The sequence below is a fragment of the Lissotriton vulgaris genome, chromosome 1_1, assembly GCF_964263255.1.
Source record: "Lissotriton vulgaris chromosome 1_1, aLisVul1.2, whole genome shotgun sequence".
Classification (NCBI taxonomy): Eukaryota; Metazoa; Chordata; class Amphibia; order Caudata; family Salamandridae; genus Lissotriton; species Lissotriton vulgaris.
Window position 1 is genome coordinate 82,312,580 of NC_141685.1, and position 19,105 is coordinate 82,331,684.

Below are 19,105 nucleotides of genomic sequence, written 5' to 3' on the forward strand. Positions count from 1 at the left end.
GCTAAGAGATGTCTTCTGAATATTTGGGATCCCACGGACCTGTCTCCAAAGGGGAAAATCTGGGTGACACTTGGGCAGATGGTGGCAAAGAGAAACATTGCTAGACTGTGGGGAGCCCCCAATCCACCAAAACTGATAGATTGGCAAAGCGACATGGATTGGTGCATGCTGCAAGAAAAGACTGTATATACAGCGAGAGGGTGCCCCCGCAAATGGGGAGAGGTATGGTCAAGCTGCAATGACTTTAGGGGAAACATATGTGAGCCTTCTCATGTCCCACAGACTGGCTCGGAAGACATGGACTAAACTGTTTTTCTTGTTGCTATAAATGTGAGTAATGTATAAATTTCGGATGTATTCCTGGTGATGTAACGGATTCAAGCTGAACGTAACTTACTGACCGTGTTTGTTTCATTACTTAATAAAAAATAAATTAAAAAAAAAAAAAAAAGTGATGCTGGATTCCCATTTACTTCTTCTACAAAAGGGCCACTCTGGGTGACCTCTAGGACTGCCCCAAGCATGCAATCCTTCTCCCGTCTCAGGCGCTGTCATTGTGTCTGATTCAGTCCAGTAGAAACTCCTAGTGTAGATGCAAGTTATGGAAAATCCTTATTAATCTCTAAAGGATTTTGTTGAAATCCTGAATTCTATGTCAGGAAGCGGAGGCGAGGATTATGCATGTTCTTTCTTCATTTTATTAACAACAAGTTAGAAGAAACAGAAAAAACACAGGCTGCCAACTACATATCCCATGAAGCACAACAGTAACCATGGGAGCCAGTCCACCAATCATAGTCCAGCCGAATACATAAAGCAGCTCCCTCGACGAAGTCCGTCCTCTTTCTTCATTACTGCCCTCAGTTAAGTCCCTTTGCATATTCTTAACTGCGTATTTGGGACTTGCGGGGGCAGTTTCCTTGTGTGACAGCTTTTATTTATATTGTATTGCTTGCGGGTTTCTCCCGCTGTGTAGCTGACGCGGTAGGCTTGGCTTGAGCGTCTCTGTTTAGCCAGTGCGCGTGCGGTGCTGTCTTTCCATAGACGCGCGGCCGGTGCTTCAGCTTCACCACAGCGTTCTTCACGCACGTGTGGTGAAACACTCCGAGGCTTCTGGTGCTTCATCTGTTGTGTTGCTCTGCCTCCCGCCCAGCACTGACACCGCATGGCGGTCTATTTTACGGGCTTTGCCCTTTAATAATAAGGGTGGCCTGGTTGTATTAAAAAAAAAAAAAGTTTGAATATATGTGAAAGTCTTCACAGCCACTTCTGTAGTACATTGAAGTCTAACATTTTGGTTACTCACCTGTTTCTAGAGGCACTCGTGTTGGGGGGAGCCTTTTATAATTTAGTAGGGTGTATCTGTTAATGGGTGCCCGGCCTTCATTAAATATGCAGTCACCTTCTGACCATGACTATGTATCAGCTCACTCTGCTGAGGTGTAGCCCCCCCAGGCACGCACTCCTGCAGAGGTTGACAAGCTCCTTTCTTCGGCCATTGCCCAGGCGCTTGCCCCTCTGCAGGACAGTGTTAACAAACTGTCTGCGCATGTGTTCAAGACTGGTTCTGATGTTGTGAATCGATCTAGGACCCTAATTAAATATTCCTGATTCATGCCCTTATGTGGTTATAACAAAACATATCCTTATAAAGGCATAAGAATCATGTCCATATTTAGTCATAGACAATGCAGTACTTATACGGCAAGGCTACTCCCATGGATTCCTAGAAAGTACAACGTGTTCTTTAAACAAATCCAAGCCTCCGGCAGCACGGCAATTCCCCGTGCTTTTGTCTTGATTTGCGCAAGAACTCCTGGAGTCCAGAACATACTGTTAGTTATTAGTGACGTCTTATGTCAAACCTTACATCAAACACGCCACCTTCCAGGTATAAATATACCAACGTTGCCTTAAGCAAATACACGGTGGTGGTTTGGAGCAGAGAGGCTATCTACTTGCCCGAAGCCGAGCTGATGCGAGAGCCGAAGGAAGCCGACCCTCCCATTGACGCACTGAGAGAGACGCTGTCTTTTCTCCTGCCGAGAAATCCAGCTCCGGTGTTTTCAGTCACCCTTGCGGGTTACTGGGAGATCGAGTCCTGAGAGAGAGATACAAGACCTCCTTCATTCTAAAAACCAAGGTACGGAGCTGACTAAAACCTTAAGAGAATTCTTGATTCAGATTCTTGGCAAAACAACCAACTTAACTTAATCTGCTACTCACTTATTCCTTCCCACGTATTAGGCTTAGGTCAGGTACACCGGGGTAGGCGTATATTAGAAGCACCAGTTGAGTACGTTAGTCAATGTTTTTATGTATGTATATATTTTAACCATTTTAAAGTATCATATGGCTAAGAAACCATATCAATGCTTTTACAGTATTATTTCATAATACTCCTTTTACTGAACGCAATTTACTTTATGATAAGTATTGCAACTGTGGCAATTCATTTCTCTTGCATGAGAAAGAAGACTACTCAATAAATAACAACTTTTATTGAAAACGCCCGTCTCTCTATTTCTCTGCACTCTGGTGAAACTAAAGCATGCACGATTGACTGAGTGAAATAGTTGTCTATTGTTTTCACACAACTCTGGAGATACACTCTTATTCTGAGGGAGCAAAGTTGTCATGTTTATACGGTTGTCAGAAACTAATCCCTTCTTGTCTATTCAGGGAAGTTAACACCTTCTTGTTCACTCAAGAAAGTTTCTAGTGACCTCTGAGCTAGCTGGCCAAATTAATTAAGTTTAATATAGTCAGTAGAGACCTAGATAACCTCAGTCCTACGTCTAAACTGCTGTCTATATTATTCCAATGCGCAGAGCCTATTGGGAAAATAGGAACTACACTACATGGCGCCCACGTGGGGCGCCATGTAGTGTAGTTTCTAGTGACCTCTGAGCTAGCTGGCAAAATTAATTAACTTTAATATAGTCACTAGAGACCTAGATAACCTCAGTCCTACGTCTAAACTGCTGTCTATATTATTCCAATGCGCAGAGCCTATTGGGAAAATAGGAACTACACTACATGGTGCCCAACGTTTGGTAAGGCGATAATCTAACGCAAGACGCAAGACGCTAGTGTAACTCAGTCGTGCTTTTCACACAGACCCCTTTTTCCCATAAAAAACTCCAATAGACGTCTGGAGTGGGTAAAAGGTTAATATCCGCCGAAACATAGTAGGATGAGAATCCTATGTATTCGTTTTTGGTTTAGTCAACGTTGAAGGATACAGTGTTCAAAAATATTGTGCACCTAATCTTGGTTTCCCTTGAAACTTGTTCTGCATAAAAGAAAAAAATAAACGTCACAAAAAATGACAGAAAGTGATAAGAAAGAGAAGCTGCTTTACTCAACTATTAACTGAGGACACAAGTCTTCAAGATGAAGACCCGAATGCTATAATCATTCCGGTCAATGTAAGAAGAACCATAACTAATAAATTAATAGAAAATGGACAATCATCGAGAGGTGTTACAGTCATATTCGTGGTAGAGGCCCATGAATATCGGCAGACAGAGGTATTCTATTCATGGATACACTTTCCAGCAGCACACGCTGTAACACAAGTCTTCCACTATTACAAAATAGAGGAACCTCCAGATGAATACGCTCCTTTCGAGGACGTTGAAATCCCACTAACTTACCCAGAGCACCTGCTCTGGTTTAATTGCGCCCTAAAACATCAACATCACATCACCAGGCTCGGTCCACTAGGTAGACCAGGAGCCACGTGGCCGGTTCTAGCCAGCTACACACCACATCCTGACATTGAAAAGATGTCAGACCAAGAGCTTTTAGCTCAGCTAAAACTGCTAATTAAAATACATAGACAATTGGTCCAATATGTAATGCGGACTTTAACAGTCCAACCAGCAATAAAAATTCCACAGACCACCCCTCAGCAGGGGAACATAAATAAGATAACTCCACAAAATATACAATCAGCGATTGGCAAAATTCCTGCAAAACGGGACAGATTCCATTCTGGTTAGCTCAGAAAATTACTCAAATAGAGGCAGTATTTCCTGATACTACACGTTATGAGAAACACAGAATTCTGACTATCTGCCTTCCAATGGGGATTGCACCACATGTGGAGGACTGTGACACTTGGGGCACAATCTTTGCTTCAATTTACACAAAGACACATGGTGTTCCGTCTATGGCGGTTATACCAGACGTACTAAGCCAAATTCAAAATGAATACTGTCCAGAGCCTGCTTTAAATCTAGGTATGAAATTACTGAAAGACTTTAAGCAAGTCTCGGCTATACTACTAGCCAACATAAAAGGAGAAGCAGCATCTGTGGCGATCCGCCAGAAACTGAAAGAAACAGATATAGCAGAACAACCATTTGAACTAGCCAGAATCATAGAAAAATCCTATGAAGAATTAGGTAGAGATAGTTTGGGTGGGAAACCAGTAAAACCCCAACTAACTGACAATCCTGAAAAAAGATTTATTAAAAATAATCTCAACACTCCAAAAAAGAGTTGGGAGGGTAATAAACAATCCACTCCCAGAGAAAAACGATTCCAGTCCAGAGGAAAGTCTCCTCAACGAAGAGATAGATCTATAGAACGAGGAGGCAAGTCTCCCCAGAGGGAGCCCTCTGAGAAAAGATACAACCTTAGGAATAGGGATAATTTGAAAAAAACGGACAGATATCAAGACACTGATACACGTCCCTCTCGATCTTTTCAGACTTCCTCACAGAAATCTGAAAGAAGAGGACGGTCAGAACAGAAAGAAGAGCACGTCAAGTCCAAAGACAAGGAACCTGCTCATCAAAGTATAAAATTACAATTTCCAAAGAAGAAGGTAGCTAGTGTTAAAATAAAACATGCCGAGGATTCTGAGGACACAACTGAAAAACGGAGAGTGGACCCAGACAAAGCTATACAGCGCAGCAGAAGTGGCCATAGCTCGCAAGATCCTGATGAATCTTCTGGAGACAGTGAACACGAATGAATACATTCAAGTGGAAACTGCAGACACCAGAGTTAGCAAACCCCATAAGTTATACGAAATAACATTACGTATAGAGGGGGACACAACTAGGAAAGTAAGGGGTCTCTTTTGGGATAACCCTTCGAAAGGCTATGACATCCTGTTAGCTGAGAAAGACTGGCCACCAGAGTCTGTCAGGGAGTGCCCTCATGGCGAAGAAATAATTATGCCTGCCTTCTCAAATAACATTCCAATTCATAAAAATACACATTGGCAAGAAAATGGGCAGTGGCACAAGCTCCTACATTATATAAAAATCATGTAGGATGGGGTGAGGATTCTCCTCACTATAAAATCCAGTTAAAAAATCAACCTACTGCACAAAGGCAGTATCCTGTTAAGCAAGAAGCTAAAAAACAAGTCAGGGATATCTTAGATCAACTTGAATATCAGGGAGTGATTGAAACATGCACCTCGCAAATGAACAATCCTTTGTTTCCTGTCTCCAAGCCAGACGATTCATATCGTCTAGTTTTGGACTACAGACACCTTAATTCATAGTGCAAAACATTTGCAGTACAAAACTCACACAGTGCAGCACAAATGAATAATATTGTGCGCAAAAAATATAAAACGACATTAGACATCTCTAATGGATTCTTCTGTCAAAACATTGCACCAGAAAGCAGGTATTTGACCGCTTTCTCAACAATGGGGTCTCAAAAACAATTCTGTCGACTCCCACAGGGATTCAAGAATAGCCCAGGATTATTCTCAGCCAGGGTAACAGAGTTACTACAAATATATGATGATGAAGCATTGTCATATGTCGATGACATCTATCTTACAGACGACGACCTGGAGACTCACTTGAAAAGAGTGAACACCATTATACTTGGGTTCGCAGCTGAAGGGTACAAATTCAACTTTAAGAAGTCTCGAATTGCCCATCTAACTGTCCTGTTTTTAGGATAAGAATTATCAAGTGAAGGCAAAAGCCTAGCAGACAACTTCTTAGAGAAGTGTGCTGTACTCCAAGCTCCAAAAACGCTGAAGAACTTACAATCAATACTAGGTTTTCTGAATTTCGGAAGAACATACATTCTAAATTATGCAGAGAGGGTTAAACCTCTCTACGAATTAATAAAACCTGATGTCAAACAAAGTAATTGGACTAAAAAACGCACAGAAATTTTAAGATCATTACAAACAAACATGTTAACAAAAACAAAACTGCAAACACGCGAAAACATACGCAACCTTGTAATCCGAGTCATCCCAGGAAGATGCGGATTCACGTACCTGACCTCTAATGAGGGAGAAACGGTACCAATAGCTTACAAATCACATTTGTACACACAAGCGGAAATGAAATTCAGTTCTACTGAAAAAATTCTAACTGCGGTTCAAACTGCTGTAGCAAAAGAAAGAGCCCTAGTCCAAGGGAGAAACATATCTTTTTTAACAGCAGAATCAGCCCTTGAGGCATTAACAAGCCCACATATACTATCGCAAGGGATCCTTCCAGAATGCCTGAAAGCAGGCCAAGTTACACCGATCATCAAGAAACCAACAGCGGACCCAGCGGATCCTAATAACTTTCGCCAAGTTAACAATATTCCATTACTGGCCAAACTAATCGAGAAATGCGTATAAAATCAACTAAGCCAACACATCACAAACTTCAGACTATTGGACAACTGCCAATCAGGATTCAGAACAGGACACAGTACGGAAACAGCGATCCTACATCCTAATTGAATTGTAATACTTTGTTGTGATCACCCCCCCACCTACTTGCACTCTCTGGCATCCTAGAACAGCGCTTCTCGCTGCAACGAGTCTCTTCCTGGGCAGCCATTCTCGAGGGCGCGGCGCGTTAATCAGACACGCCCCCTCGGTTGGCCACGCCCCCCCACCAGACCATAAATAGTGCGCGCCGTCGCTAGGCGTCGCACTAACGACAGGACTCCTGAGGCGGAAAGCCGGGAGTGAGGAAAAAACGCTGATTTTTTAAAACTTTTAAAATTGAATTGTAATACTTTGTTGTGATCACCCCCCCACCTACTTGCACTTTCTGGCATCCTAGAACAGCGCTTCTCGCTGCAACGAGTCTCTTCCTGGGCAGCCATTCTCGAGGGCGCGGCGCGTTAATCAGACACGCCCCCTCGGTTGGCCACGCCCCCCCCACCAGACCATAAATAGTGCGCGCCGTCGCTAGGCGTCGCACTAACGACAGGACTCCTGAGGCGGAAAGCCGGGAGTGAGGAAAAAACGCTGATTTTTTAAAACTTTTAAAATTGAATTGTAATACTTTGTTGTGATCACCCCCCCACCTACTTGCACTTTCTGGCATCCTAGAACAGCGCTTCTCGCTGCAACGAGTCTCTTCCTGGGCAGCCATTCTCGAGGGCGCGGCGCGTTAATCAGACACGCCCCCTCGGTTGGCCACGCCCCCCCACCAGACCATAAATAGTGCGCGCCGTCGCTAGGCGTCGCACTAACGACAGGACTCCTGAGGCGGAAAGCCGGGAGTGAGGAAAAACGCTGATTTTTTAAAACTTTTAAAATTGAATTGTAATACTTTGTTGTGATCACCCCCCCACCTACTTGCACTTTCTGGCATCCTAGAACAGCGCTTCTCGCTGCAACGAGTCTCTTCCTGGGCAGCCATTCTCGAGGGCGCGGCGCGTTAATCAGACACGCCCCCTCGGTTGGCCACGCCCCCCCACCAGACCATAAATAGTGCGCGCCGTCGCTAGGCGTCGCACTAACGACAGGACTCCTGAGGCGGAAAGCCGGGAGTGAGGAAAAAACGCTGATTTTTTAAAACTTTTAAAATTGAATTGTAATACTTTGTTGTGATCACCCCCCCACCTACTTGCACTTTCTGGCATCCTAGAACAGCGCCTCTCGCTGCAACGAGTCTCTTCCTGGGCAGCCATTCTCGAGGGCGCGGCGCGTTAATCAGACACGCCCCCTCGGTTGGCCACGCCCCCCCCACCAGACCATAAATAGTGCGCGCCATCGCTAGGCGTCGCACTAACGACAGGACTCCTGAGGCGGAAAGCCGGGAGTGAGGAAAAAACGCTGATTTTTTAAAACTTTTAAAATTGAATTGTAATACTTTGTTGTGATCACCCCCCCCCCCCACCTACTTGCACTTTCTGGCATCCTAGAACAGCGCTTCTCGCTGCAACGAGTCTCTTCCTGGGCAGCCATTCTCGAGGGCGCGGCGCGTTAATCAGACACGCCCCCTCGGTTGGCCACGCCCCCTCCAACATCCTTTCTTCTGCTATAAAGCATGTGTTTGGGTAGGAAGCGCAGCGGACGAGCGCAGCGGGCGCGTCGATTGCGCGCCGAAGGCGCGCCTAAGGCAAGCCCGTCTGCGCTCGTCCGCGACAGGCCGGGACTAGGGGCGCTCCACTCATCATCTACACCCCGGACCTACTACGTAGCTACCAGGGTCCCTGGCCCATCTCGGCCACAACCAGCTCACTTATCACCACTCTTGGCATAGCTCCCCCTACCCCCCTTTCTCACCCTCCTCCCACAGTCACTTCTTCTCCCACTATCTGTGGAACTGTTACTCCCCCAATCCCTAAAAACCTCACAGCTATCAACCTCAACACCCGATCTGCCGTCGCCCATGCGCACGAACTTTCGGTCCTGCTGGACCTTCACACCCCCGATCTCCTCTTCTTGACTGAGACCTGGTTCTGCGACGACTCCCTCCCCGCACTCCTTTCCACCTTACCGGCCTCCTACTATGCCCTCAGGGCAGATCGTCCATCAGGCAGAGCCGGGGGCGGCGTGGCGGTCGTCGCACGTACCGATCTCCCCTTTCAAATCCTATCCCTACCTACCATTGCCACCACTGAATTTTTAGTGATCCGCACAGTCTCCACTTCTCCCCCCCTAACCTGCTTCCTCACTTACCGTCCCCCCCAGTCCCCCCTACAGTTCCTCCCCGACTTTCTGGAGGTCCTGGCCACTATTACTGTCAACAATTCTTCTATCTTACTCCTTGGCGACTTTAATTTCTGGCCTTCTGATCCCGCCGAATGTCCTTCTTCAAAGGAATTCTCCGAAACCCTCCACTCCCTCAACTTTACATCCCATGTCCACTCCCCCACCCACACCAAAGGTCATCGGCTTGACCAGATCTGGTCCTTGAACTGCCCTGTGGAATCACTCTCTATCTCCCCTTGCCCTTGGTCTGACCATCACTTGATCTCCTTTCTCCTGCCCATTCTTCCCCCAGCTAAGCCCCTCCGACCCAAAAACACCTGGGTCCGATCATGGAGTCGTGTCAATCTTGAAAATTTCTCCTCCCTCCTAACTAATTCTCTTCCCTCTCTTCAGGGCCTCACCACTGCTTCCCAGGTTGATTCCATAAATCAATGGCTCACTCACAGCTGCGACTCTGTTGCCCCGCTCAAACGCATCACCTCTAAACGCGACAAAGACGCCAATCGGTGGTTTAATAATGAGCTTAAAACCACCAAATTAACAGTCCGTCGCGTTGAGCGGGCTTGGAGAAGAAACTATTGCCCCACTTTGAAACTGGAATACACCAACATCCTGAGCCAGTACAAAAAAGCCATCTTGGAGGCTAAAACATCTTACTTCTCTTCCAAAATCCTAGCAGCAGAGAACCAGTCCAAAGAGATTTTTTCCATCGTCCACAACCTGGCGTTCTCGGACAGAACTACTCTCAAACCAGCCCCATCCGAAGATCTTTGTCTCTCTCTTAATGATTATTTTATTCACAAAATTACCACCATTAAGGCCAACATCCCCCCTCCCTCCCCATCTTTTGTTGATCCTCAATGTCCTCCCCCAAAAGGCGCACTGACCTCCTTTCCCCCTATCACCCGGGAAAGTCTGACCTCTGTGGTGCCACTGATCAAATCTGGCTCTCCGCTCGATCCCTGTCCTGCCCACATCCTCCGTCACGTCTTTGTCTCTTGTCCAGACCCTCCCCTCCACCTTCTCAACAGTTCCCTTTCTCAAGGCATAGTTCCCAACTCCATGAAATCCGCGGTCATTGTGCCCATTCTGAAGAAACCGGGGGCAGATCCTTCTGTCCCGGCCAATTTCCGCCCCATTTCCCTCCTACCATTCCTGGCCAAGGTGCTCGAGCGCCATGTCACCTGCGCTCTGAGTTCCTTTGTAGAGAAGCACGGTGCTCTTGCCCCCCGTCAAGCCGGTTTCCGCCCCGCACACTCTACGGAGTCCGTTGTTATGTCGGTCCTTGACACCCTCAGGGAGGGTATGGACACCAATCAGCACCAGGCGCTTGTGCTCCTAGATCTCTCAGCCGCTTTCGATACGGTGGACCACAACACCTTACTTTCCCGTATCGAAGCGGCGGGGATCGGGGGGAGTACCCTGGTCTGGTTGTCCTCCTTCCTGAGAGACCGCACCCAGGCTGTCCGCCTGGGTGACTACACAGCGGACACCCGAAGAGTTCAGTGCGGGGTTCCCCAGGGTTCCTCTCTCTCTCCCCTCCTGTTTAACCTGTATATTGCCCCTCTTATTTTCTCTCTTCAACAGATGGAGGTCACCGTATTTAATTATGCGGATGACCTCCAGCTGGTCTTCAATCTCTCTTCTCCCTCTGCTGCACTTAACTTTCAAACTGTCATGCTTCATATCAGGGACTGGATGAACCACAACCATCTTAAACTCAACCCTGATAAAACCGAACTGGTGTTGACGGGTGGTTCATCCAGCCCCTGGTCCCCTCTCTTCTGGCCCCCCTCTCTTGGTCCTTCTCCTGTTCCCTCTCCCTCAGTCAAAACTTTAGGCATAAAACTTAACTCTCAACTCACCCTTCACTCCCAGGTTAGCTCTGTGGTATCTTCTTCCTTTCTCTCACTGCGTACTATTCGCAGGGTGTCCCGCTTCTTCACTTTCTCTGCACTTAAGCTCATCATTTTGGCCATGGTGGTGTCCCGCCTGGACTACGGGAACGCCCTGTATGCCGGCATTCCTGCATACAGCCTGCGTTGCCTACAGCAAATACAGAACCAGGCGGCCCGCCTGGCCTTCAATCTCCCTAAATTCCACCACTCTACCCCTCTTTTGAAATCTCTGCACTGGCTCCCCGTGCGAGCTAGAATTCAATTCAAGCTCGCATGCATTACTTTCCTGGCCCGATCCAGTTCGGCGCCAGCCTTCATCTCCTCTGAGATTGTCCCTTATGTCCCCACTAGGGCTCTACGATCCTCCACTCAGTCCCTCCTTACCATCCCACGCTTTCGGAGAAAGAAGTGTGGTGGATCTAAATTTTCTTTCCTTGCCCCTACCCTCTGGAATTCCCTTCCCCTTGAACTCCGCTCCCTCCCCCTCTATTCACAATTCCGTAAGAGCCTTAAAACCCACCTTTTTACAAAATCCTTTGACTAAATGTCCTGTCTGACCTCCCCACCTCCACCCTCAGTCCCCGTTAGCAATAGCGCCAAGAAGCCGCTGGTAAACGTGCGCTCTACAAGAACTTTCAAACTCAAACTACATATTGCGGATGACGCCTTACAGGCCCTTGATCTTAATAGAACATGCCTACTGGTCCTTCTAGACCTATCGTCTGCTTTTGACACAGTAAATCATGATAAACTACTGGACAGGCTCCACAAGAGGATGGGAATGTCAGGACTGGTACTGAAATGGTTTGAATCCTTCCTTCAGAACAGATCGCAAAGATTCTTGATCAACCAATCTTTATCCCCCTCCTGTCCAAACTTGATCGGGGTCCCTCAAGGATCTACCTTATCTCCTTCACTCTTTAACCTATACGTGGAACCTCTGACAGAAATCCTCCATGACGCAAACATATCCTATCACATGTACGCGGACGACACGCAGATTTACATCAAAGTAGCATCTCTAGAGGACATCAAGATAATCAATGAGGCCTTAAAAAAGACAATGTATTGGTTAACCAGTAATGACCTGAAGCTGAATGCTCAAAAAACTGAATTCCTATTAATCTCACCACCAAAGAACAACTCAGAGACGATAGAGTGGACCAAAATTATCACAGCACTAAACTGCACCCCTACGCTGGTGGACTCAGCCAAATCGTTAGGAGTCACCTTGGATAAGAATCTAGACATGAAAGCACACATCAGACTAATGGCAAAAAGTGCACGCTTTCATTTGAACCACTTAAGGAAAGTGAAACCGTTCATCTCGTCGGCAGACCTCAAACTGGCTACTCAATCCTTAGTTATCTCAAGGATTGAATACGGATGTACAACCTTAGCAGGCCTACCAAAAATGTCCAGTGCACCACTAAAAGCATGCCTCAATGCAGCTGCAAGGCTCATCACCGGTTCGAGGAAATTCGACCATATTTCACCTCACCTAAAAGCGTTAAACTGGCTTCCATATGAAGCCAGAATCCAATTTAAAATGGCATGTATCACCCACAAAGCGCTCCCCTACAAAACACGAGTTACTTGGCCCAGAAGATTGAGATATTGGGAGGTTGCAGACCTGCCAGAAGTGCCAAGGAGCTGCTGCTGAGGCCACCCATCTTCAGGAAGAAGAAAACCTATGACAGAGCGTTCTCTGGGGCAGCCCCCAGAGTCTGGAACTCACTCCCTCCAAATATCAGGAAAATTACTAACACGGCAACATTCAAAAAGGAAGCGAAGTGCTTCCTAATGGGTAAATACCTTGGATAGTCAAGTACGGACTTCAACGCCACCACTGCTGAAAGGGCCTACACGGAGCATCGAATGGAAACTAGAAACAATGTCCAGTAGGCAGTAACGATCTAGAGGCTAGATCACAGAGAGAACTAGAAGTAGATCGTACAATCAAAGCCAAGGCAGTACGGTCTACACAGGATCTTAGCATTCAAGTTAAGAGGATATCGAAGAACAGTTATAACATGTATGCCAAATTGGGGAGAGACGCAGGTTGAAAACTTAGTACTATGTAATCACGGTGTTGTACTAACCGAATCTACATCATACCAGTGTGATACGACTATTATTTAAAGCATAATTAACCTACCTCAGTCCAGTAGGGCAATGCTATGTTGAATTGTAGCCGTAGGTCACACCTAATATAGGGAACTTTAACTACCTACCTCATTCCCTTTATGATAACGATATGTAACTGTATGTCTAATCTACCTCATGTATATGTACTCTGTATTGCTAATCTACCTCTTGTATATGCTGTGAAGCGCTCTGATACCCAAGGGTCACGTTCGCGCTATATAAAAACTTTCTAAATAAAATAAAATAAAATAATCTAAATGCTGTGGCATTAGATCCAAAATGGATACAATGGGAAAATTCTCTTGCTGCAGAAGACGTGAAACACTATTTTGATCCGAAAATGAAAAAACTAGAATATCTAGAATATGAACAGGAATATCCTCTGCCAATCGAAATTCTGCCTCGAGAACAGTATTCCTGTGTAATCTACATGGACAGATTTGCACAACACTACGTTGTGGACAAACAACTTTACTATCACGCGTGCACGATTGTTAAAGGTCTCTGGCGCTTAGGTAAATTTAGACCAATGATCACCAAAACTGAATCACTCAGAAACTGTACAGCTCAGCGAGCTGAAATAAAATCTTTAAAGATGGCGCTTGAAAATGCCGATCGCGAATTCCCAACACTAATATAGTGTGATTCTCATTTCTGCGTCAGGTCTTACAATAATGACATGCAGACATGGATCAAGAACGGTTACAAAGATGACACAGGTGCCACAATAAAACATAAAAAGCTTTGGGAACAAGTAGTTATTTTACAGAAAGAACTACAAAAGACTCATGTGATACATACACTGAGTCATCAAAGTGATGGCGTTCACGTTGCAGGGAATTCATTGGCTGATCGAGCCTCAGCGGCAGCAGTTCTACCGGCTTCCGTAGCCACAAAAAAACGTTCTGAAAACGACATAGATGGAGAAACCAGGCTGGCAGTAAAAGCCTCATTAAAAGGCGACTATGCAGCATTACCTCTAGGCTATCCACTCAATAATACATACATAATTGATGCAAACTCCGTTCCTTATGCTCAAATCCCTGGAGTGAGGGATAGAGTAATTCCAAACACGAACCGGAGGGCTTACTTGATTCAAGAAGCACACATGGGACAGGGTCTGAGGCGCCAAGAGATCTTAAAATCCCTAAATGAATTAGGATCAGAATACTGGTGGCCGGGGATGAGCCTGCATGTTTTTAACTTTGCAATGGCTTGTCACAACTGCAATAGAGATCGCAGTTGTGAACCGGACCAGAAACCAGCCCAGATACCACCATTAGAAAGCATAAGGCTATCTATACGCAAACGTCCAGAAAACTATCAGCGATGCCATAATTATTAAGACTAGATTCCCTTAAGATGTAGACACTAGCACTCGGCTGACGCCAGAACTGTTATAAAAGATTTGCGAGTCTTTATCGGCATATACGCAATCGGCATGCTACATTCTGACCAGTGTCCTGCGTTTAGCTCTCGAGCTTACAAAGAGGCCAGGGCCAGCATGGGCATTGCATTGCGGTACTCTAGTCCCTTCCATCCTAAGGGAAATGCGGTATTGGAAAGAAAAAAAACGTGACATAAGGCAATCTATAACAGCGAGGGTATTAGGTTCGGGTGATGGGTGGGTCAAACATCTAATAAGTGTCCAACTTAGTCTTAACAATCTGCCAAGAAATTCTCTACAAGGTATCACTCCTTACGAACTATTGTTCGGCACTAGAATGAAAGTCCAGGACTTAGATTGTTAGACTTCAGTGGTGAAAGAAAAAGCCTTTGATATCAAAGATCGTTTGGCTGTTTTACAGGACTTAAATGAAACAAGAAGAAGTCTTAGTAACATCAAGATAAAGCCAACAGCCACTGAAGAGAAACCACCTCTCCCAGCAAGACCTGTCTGAATTCCAAAGATTGGGGATTTAGTCAGAAAAAAGATCGCGTTGAAGAAGGTATTTGGGCCTTCTTACAGAAAAGCAGTACCTGTCTTAGCAATCAGCGGAACAAGATCAGTAGTACTACCGCCCCTTGCTGGTAAAAAGGAGAACAGAGTTGTATCCATCGACCTGGTAAAACCACAATCATGTGGCCAATAATAAGTATTAGGCCCAGTGGACTCCCAAGAAATAGTAGAAGACCAAATATTGCTACAATCCAAGAGGTTCAAACTGAGAGACTAATCACCTTTGATAAACCTACAGTGAACAAAAATGGACTATGCAACAACGCCATGGAACTTGTGCCTCTTGAAACCCAAACTGCAACAGTTCGTCAAGAAACACCAGTCTACAATGATGTAGCCTCAGACTATGCTAATGAAACAAAAAACAAATGTAAAGACAAACGAAAATCCGGACACAATTCCAACAATTGACAGAACTGCATCTGGCTACTTCGTCAACTTCGATGACTTTTCATATAATCCAAGGGAGCATGAAGAAATGCCAGCAACAAAAACTTTCAAAGAAAAAATAACTAAACTTTTTCACCAACTAAAAGAAACATATCTGGTTTCACCATGGATTGAATTTTGGATTGTGTTAGGTGTACGTTTCCTCCTCCTTTGGCTCATCATGGTTTTATGTTTGGGTAGATTTATTGATGGAAAATGTAGTGCAATGGACACAGCAAGTCAGAACATCAACTTGGTCCTAAAGCCTCACAGATCCTCTCACATCGAGAAAAGAGAACTGTCACCAGTAAACATCACAGCCGATCCAATACCCGGTGGGGTAGCATGGGACAAAATGGAGTATGACATCTATGGCCCGATTGAGCTCTTGAAATATCCTCATCAATTTAAGGTTTCCTTAAGTGACTTTGTGACACCAAGTACTTTCTTTGATGATTGGGAAGATATTAATAATATGATGTCAGATTTAGTAATGTCAGCAAAATTTACAGAACATGATTATTTACAGGGTTCACCGAACTATGAAGAAATGTACTGTTTTAACCACTATGGGCATCACTATTTGCATAAATCTGCTCAACCTAGAAATGTTTTAACTTATAATCAATGGGAACATTGTCCAACACCGCCGAAGGGCAGCTCGAAAACATTTTTTGAGAAATTCACATTCTTCTCAGGGTTTAACAACAGTGATCCAGAAACGTTTTATTTTATAAATGACAAATAAGACAGGAATGAAAACAATGTTGACAAATACTAAAATTATTTATTCTGAAACATTTTATGATAAAATGTCTACAATTGGTTTTGAATTTTGGAAAAATAACATTGAAACAAAAACTACCTGGGGGACAAAAGACTGGCAGGTACAAGGTCTAGAAGCATTATTTAGATCCTGTGTGATCCCAGAACAAATGATATTCCTGAATTACACAATTCAACAGACAACCTGTCTTGGTTTAGCCAAGATTAAAGATTTAAACAAACCGTCTATTCCAACAACCATACCTGATGATAGTAGTACTACAGATATGGAGGTAGACGTATCCCATATTTTACACCAAAACAGAACAAATCCTGATTGGAAAAAATGGTTGATCTGGCCCACAGACACTAATAACTGTCAAGATAGATTCCTGAACAAAACACAGGGGTTCAAACAGAACAGGTCAGACCCAAGATATTCCCAGAGACAACATCCAGGGATAATTACAACATATAGTGTAGGAAAACTCTGCCTTGAATGGCTACAGAAATCCACACTACCAGAAATTAAGCAACACTTGACTTTACTTAAAGACGGTGCTGACTTGCGAGATTTCATAATGGGACCTCGCAAACAGCTTCAAAAACGTTTCATATACGCCGGTATATACGCTGCTTACAACGAAGCTTGGAAAGTAATGCAAATTGAAACTGCAGAAAAAATACAAGAAATTGATCGTATAAATTTGGAAAAATCACTTTCTGTAGTGGATAATGGGTTAACGACTCTGTCCTCCAGGATTTATTGTATTGTATCATTTGCTATTGATATAACAGAGCAGGATTTGCTAATGTTACTATATGGTCAGTCCCAATTACGTTCTATTGTACAGCTAGGCTGCGTTCAGGCTACGTGCCATGGCGTCTAATCAACACAACGTCATTATTCTCTATCTTTAACCTTACTGATAAACAATTCAGTTTGGCACAAAAAGGAACAGACTATACGATTCTGAGCATTGAAAAACTTGAGAGATTACCATTGACAATGTCAGAGAGACCTGTCATTGAATGGATAATACACGGAATTATTACAATTCCGATAACAACTTTCCAGTTTAAGTATTGCCAAAAATATATACCAGCAGGCCTGTATGAAAGGTTGGGTAAAGGATACATCAAATCAACCTGGAAATTACCTTACACTCATTGATGTTGGAGTGGGAGAAATAAAGAGGTATTCCTTAGTGGTAACAATTGTAAACAATCACTAAGCAGTACACTTATGTGTCAAGGTAATAACTTGCATGGAACCTGCGAAGGTTCATCGAATAACCTTTCATGTCATCTGCACAGCACTCCTGCGACACAGAGCCTTTTTTCAGACAGCTTTCCAACTGCAGTTACGTTCTAATAAGTGACCACAGATGTTGTGGCATGGTGCTCGGAAAAGCCTATATCGTAACCGTCACATCCAGGGTCATTTGCTGTATGCAAGTATTGTATCCTATCAGCAATCCAGACATGGAGGCAACACTTTGGCCTTCTCTGAATATCTCTTCTATTCGAATTGATACTTTAAGCAGAATGAAGTCTATTCTTTTACAGACAACTGTGCCTTTAACCTCGTCCAAGGAGACGTATGATCTGCAGGTTGCAAGGACAGCGGCAGAGATACACTCCCTATTATCAACAAATTGCCACGTACATTTCGTAGAAGTGTTAGGTCAGATTTTTAACATGTCAGATACCAGTGGCATCGCACATGTATTTAAGACAATTTTTCAGGGCTATTAGCACCATTTGAAGCAGTCCTGAACATCTTCCCGAATTTTGTGCATTCATTATTTGGCGGCCTGCCTCTTCTTTTGGGACTCGTAGCAGGAATTTTATTTTTGCTCCTTCTGATCCGATATGGCAAGCCAAGCCACAGACAAAACCCTAGCTACAATGGAAGAAACGATCCTAGCAATACGCTACCGGGACCAAATCACTAAAGTGCTCGGATTAGCCCGGCTAAGAGATCTAAGTGCAACCTGCTTTCTTTCATTCAGACCAATCTGGCAAGATTGCATCTTACCTGTGCTTCGAAGAATGCGTGTTGGACATCTGTCTTACACTACCATCAGCAGTACCAATGGATATCGATACTTTGCTCGGTCCAGTAATGACTCATGCAACGTATTGTCCCCAGCGGCTACCTATTCTGATGACGACATTCGTTGAGACTTTACCATTACGAGTAGGTGGCGGTGAAGTACGAGATGAACGCAGCACCACACAGGTACAACCTTCTGAGAGCATTACTGATCCAGACATCGATGATAGCAATCACTCTCACATATGTACAATTTCAGCTTTTTCGGACTTTCACCAACTGTTGTAGACCAATTTTTCACAAGCTCTCTCCTAGCAACGAGAATAACTTTTAAAACAACGAGCACACAGCGTTCCCTGAACTCTGAGTTCGGCCTTCAGTTTTGATAAACAACACTACTGAAAATAATTGGAACTATTTTTCCCCTGAAAACAAAATTATTATTTTTACATTTCCAAAATATTTACCTTTTTTTGGCACATGATACTCTGCTTAAAGTAGAAATATTCTTAGAGAACAGAGCTTCTATTTTTAGGAACTCTAGAGACAATATTTTACCTCAGCCTCTAGCATATGTACAGTATTGTATAAAAATGTGATGAAATGGTCTCGACCTTCTTTTCTGTATTCTGAGCCATTTCATAAATGTAATTCTCGCAAATCATTCAGCCGATATTTATACATGCATTATCTGAATGATACAACTGCTTAAGAAACGTACAGTATAATACTCATTTTTCGTGTATATACCATATACCATTTTAAATGCAATCAATGTATTTTGGGGTGGGTTGGAAAACACATGCATCGTTATATGTTTACTATTGCTTAGTATTTTTAGTAATGATTGACATAATACGTGGAGTGGGTGTTGTGAATCAATCTAGGGCCCGAATTAAATATTCCTG

The 19,105-nt window shown here is 44.2% G+C and overlaps 1 protein-coding gene across 1 annotated transcript in view; it reads right to left on the minus strand.

Annotated features, from left to right (window-relative positions):
• The window catches only part of LOC147737434 (uncharacterized), a 908,239-nt gene that overhangs the window by 848,208 nt on the left and 40,926 nt on the right, over positions 1–19,105 (minus strand). The gene's annotated exons all lie outside the window — the stretch shown is intronic.